Source organism: Nicotiana tabacum, chromosome 18 (genome assembly GCF_000715075.1).
Source record: "Nicotiana tabacum cultivar K326 chromosome 18, ASM71507v2, whole genome shotgun sequence".
NCBI classification, from domain to species: Eukaryota; Viridiplantae; Streptophyta; class Magnoliopsida; order Solanales; family Solanaceae; genus Nicotiana; species Nicotiana tabacum.
Window position 1 is genome coordinate 14,481,708 of NC_134097.1, and position 5,393 is coordinate 14,487,100.

The window sequence follows — 5,393 nt, forward strand, 5'->3', positions numbered from 1 at the left end:
ATAATAGGACACATGGAAAATCAAAAACATAGGCACCCCAGTACTTCTAAGAATAGAGTCATTTGTGAAAGTTCAGTGTTTGCTTGTTTCGTTTGTATCATATGGATCATGCCAAAAGAAAAGAAGGGATAGCTTTAACATACCTTAACTCCGTTGAGTCCTTAATACCTTCAAAGCAATTATTCAAACAACTCAACTCAATCTACCATAGCATAAGGAGATTCAAAATCAGTATTAAGTAAAGGCTATGTCCGCAACTTAAACTAGTAGCTCGTTTATGTAAATTCTGGCAGCATCTCCCCTGTAACCAGGGCCTCCTCCAATACCATGTACCAACAACAATAACTAGAGAAAAATACTAAGAACAATATCAACAATAGGGCATAAAATATTTCATTAACAAGTCATCAACATATCACGACGAGCGGCAAGATGTTTATTACTTGAAACGATATGGGGAATTCGACCGCCTCGATTTGCAAGGCCAAATAAATTTCTCTGATAACATCCTTTTGCGAACCGTTAAAGGCCCTCACCCTCACGTGGCTTTCCTTGACTTCCCTCAAATGAATTCATAACTCCCGTAGGGTGGAGAGCGGATAAATGTTGACTCCTAACCCTCAATCGACCAACACTCGCGACACCATTTTGTCCCCACATTTGACAGTGATATGTAGAGCTTTGTTGTGACTTGTGCCATCGACAGGAAGTTCGTCTCTTCTGAAAGTGATCATATTTGCTTCGACCATTTTCCCAATTGTCGCGGCCAATGCCTCACTAGTGGTGTTACCTGGTACACTTACCCCACTTAGTACTTTCAACAGGGCGTCCTTATAACTGTCGGAGCTCATTAATAAATCCATGATTGATATCTGTGTTGGATATTTCTTCAGCTGCTCCTCCTCGGAATACTCTTTGGTCAACATTCTCTTCCAGAACTCGGTGACTTCTGGGTCTGTTATGTTCCTTTTCTGAATCTGCTCTCTTCCCAAGTTCCCCTGATTAACATCTTCATGAGTGTAGCATCTCCTAGACCTAGTCATACCATGGGCTGCGACAAAGTCTGTCATTTGGGCCTTCCCCTTTTGTTGGTATGTCTATGAGACTATTTTGCATTCCCGACTTTCTTCGTCTCATGGTGGTACGTATATAACACCCTAACCTTTCCCCATACCCCATACCCCATATACATATAATATACACGTGTATAATACCATCTGGTCATGGGTCAATGTACATGTATAAATGAAAGCAATGCATAAGAAGTAAGTCAATAAGATCTCTCGGGATGTCATACGATCAATATTCCTTCAGTTAATATCATGAAATAAACTTTATCAACTTACGTATTTCATGAAACCCACGAACAGACGATATAATAATAGGATACATGGGGAATTAAGAAAATACGAACCCTTAGTAATTCTAAGAATAGAGTCATTTGTGAAAGTTCTGCGTTTGCTCATGTTGTTATTATCATATGGATCATGCCAAAAGGAAAGAAGGGATAGCCTTAACAAACTTAAACTCCGTTGAGTCCTTAATACCTTCCAAGAAATTTTTCAAACAATTCAACCCAATCTACCATAGCATAAGGAGATTCAAAATCAGTGCTGAGTAAAGGCTAAGTCCGCAACATAAACTAGTAGCTCGTTTATGTAAATTATGGCAGTATCTCCCCTGTAACCAGGGCCTCCTCCAATACCATGTACCAACAACAACAACTAGAGCAAAACAATAAGAACAACATCAACAATAGGGCACACAATATTTCATTAACAAGTCATCAACATATAACAACAAGCGGTAAGCTCAGATTAAATCCCTTTACCACCCTTCAACCCATCATCATTCATTCTTGAACTTAGTATTATATCCAGTATAATAACCAATACCTTTTAATAGATTTCCAACCTTCTACTCAATTTTAAAGTTACCCGAAATAGACAACACAAGATAATATCATTGTGGACAACTTCAAATTCCTTTATAGCCATTTCTTTTTCTAGTTACCAATTTCATTAATAAGATTGACATGTAAACTAACATAATCATACTAACAATATCATAGATAACTTATTTTGCATAATTTCCAGCCACTTAAAGTACATAAGAGCAACATTCGAATCAATCCATCAAGAACAACAACATCTCAAGCTAATTCAAGTATTATCTTGTAGTTTATCATCCTAACAACTTAACCAACATACAAGAAATCTTAAGCACAATTAGTAGGCTATTATACTCACCTTATCCAGTAGCAACAACTTAAAATTTTAGCCAAACCCAGCGCACAATTATCCTCAATGATAACACAACCTCAAAGAGGTGTTGTTCTTCACTAGAACTAACTTTTGATGTTGAAATATGGTGTAATCACTTTGGAATAACTTCAAACCCTTATGGTATCTGTTTAGGAGGGTTAGGAGGAGTAAGGGACGAGGATGGGTCGAAATATGAGAAATAAATGTCGTCCAAATAGATTTTAAAGTTAAGTAGGCCGACCACCGCCTAAGTGGGTCCCATTGGGAGCTGCTTGCGCAGTCTCGCGTAAATACGCATATCTCTCTACTCCAATGTCGTATCGATGAACGGTTCAATGCGTTAGAAACTAGACACATAGATATTCAATTTGATATGTGGATAATCCTCTAATTCCAAGTATATTAGGAGATAAGCTCTGCTACATTTGACCTAAGTTTCAGCACATTATGAATGTAACTTGTGATGACCTTTGCCAACTTTTGTTCCTCAACTCGCTTGACTTCAAAACGTAATACACGACTATCATACGACTAAAATAACTAATAACATAACCTCCTTATAATGTTAAGCACCCTAGTATCACCCCAAAAGTACATGTTATAACATTCCCAACTTGTCGACATTCGACGAAATTTATTTTCTTCAATTTATTTAGTTTCTAAGCCTTTCAACCCTCTTGGTACTTGTTATCCATGATCTTAAAGATTTGTAACCTTCAAGGTAACATGATTAACTTAATTTTTGTACTTTAAAAAATGATCTCATTTTTGAGCTTACATCAATTGTCTTACGACGTACTCTTACGTACGAAAACATGGGGTGTAACACCGTTATGTATCCATCAATGGCGATTTTATTCTCCTACAAGAGGAGCTTGATTTGAAGATCTTGTCTCTAAAAATAAAGCTATGAATTGGATAATTAGTTTCCATTGTAACACACGAAATATTCTGGACACAAAAGCTTGAATCAACTCTCACCCTATAACATTATTCTTTTACCTTGTTCTTAATATTGTTCTTACGTTTGCTACCGGGGAAGCTAAAATTTATAGCCAGGCTTGTATTTCCTTTAAGTTCATTTTATAATCATATTTCTGTTCTTATTTATTTCATATTTCTTGGTCAAATTAATTCAAGTATCTACAAACAACATTCAACTGTACCGTTTTACGGATAAATAGTTTGGTGTCCACCATAGGGCATAGATAATTGTGTAATTGCTTTGATCCATTAACCTGTTACTAGAAAATTTTGATTCCTTTCTTAGCAAAAGAAAAATCAGATATGGAAGCTAACGATGTCAACAATTTCAATAATGTCGGAGCACACAACTAACGTGAACATGTGTTCCAACGTGATGATTCAACCAGCGAAACCCACAATGAAGGAGATGAAACCACCCTAGTTCACGAAGGTTAAAATCCTTGGCATGTACGGAGTCCAACTCCTGATGATGCAGATGATGAACATGTTGTTGAAATAGTCAAAATCTTGAGAGAGCAACAAATGGCAATTATGGATCACCTCTCAAGACAAGATCACGTAATGATAGAGTTGAATGGGGTGCTATTAATAATGCTAATGGAAGAGCTCTGGTTCCTCCTAGCGTTCTTGCAAATCAAATAGTTCAAAGAAACGGCAACAACACTCCAAGGGAGGAGTTCGATTTTAACGAGCAGGAGGTACCAGTAGTGGATCTAGGAATGACAATAACATAAATGACCATTTCAGAACCGCGCTCATGAGATTCATGAGAGAAATGAATGAACTAATAGACCAGAATACAAAAGATTTTTGTGCTCGGATGGATCAGATCCCGGGAGCAACGCGGTGTTAAAGGGACTAGATTCCAAAACATATACTCAGTTGCCATTTTGTAATGACCCGGCCGGTCGTTTTGTGTATTGTAGCCTCATACCCCTATTTATCGCTTCTTCTATGTTCATTTGTGGTTATGTAAATTTCCGGGATGGTTGGATTGATTTCAGGGATGTTTTGGAGTGAATTGGGATACTTAGTTCCAAGGTTGGAAGCTTAAGTTGAAAGAGTTGATCAGAGTTTGATTTTAGTGCATACGACTCCGAAATAGAATTTTGATGATTTCAATAGCATCATATGATGATTTTGGACTTAGGCATATGTCCGGATATTGGTTTGGAGGTCCATAGGTGTTACACCCCATATTTTCGTACGCGAGAGTACGTCATAAGTCAATTGATGTAAGCTCAGAAAATGAGATCGTATTTCAAAGTACACAAAGTAAGTTAATCATGTTACCTTGGAGGTTATAAATCTTTAAGATCATGGATAACAAGTACCAAGAGAGTTGAAAGGATTAAAAGCTAAACAAATTGAAGAAAATAGGTTTCGTCGAATGTCGACAAGTTGGGAATGTTATAACATGTATATTTGAGGTGATACTAGGGTTCTTAACATGATAAGGAGGATATATTAGTATTTATTTTAGTCGTATTATAGTCGTGTATTACGTTTTGAAGTCAAGCGAGTTGTGGAACAAAAGTTGGCAAATGTCATCACAAGTTACATTCATAAATATGCTGAAAATTAGGTCAAATGTAGCTGATATTTTCTTCCAATATACACGAATTTACGTGATGATCCACCTACAAAATTAAATATCTATGCTTCTAGTTTATAATACATTAATCCGTTTGTCGATACAACATCCGAGTAGAGAGATATTCACATTTTTTGAGACCCCACAAGCAGCTCCCAATGGGACCCACTTAGGCGGTGGACGACCCTTGAACATTTTAAAGGGGTTTGACGGCACAGTTTTGGTCATTTTCGACCAAGGAAAGTTCCCAAACTCTCTCAACACTTCCCTAACAGTTCTCCAACGTTCCAAGTCGAACCCAAGGTGGTTTTACCAAAACCTAGCCTCAAAGGTTAGCCTAAGTGAAGAAGAGAGTCTCTATTGTGTTGTGATATATTTAAGGGTGCTTGTAAGCTAAGAAAAATTTTGTTTCGAGTTTTTTTATGATTATTTATGGTATGTATAACACCCTATTTAGTGGGTTTAAGCTTATCTATGTGTTGGTTAAGTTATTTGGATGAAGAATTAAAAGATAGAACTCGAAGTTGTATAAGAAGTTGTTGTCTCTT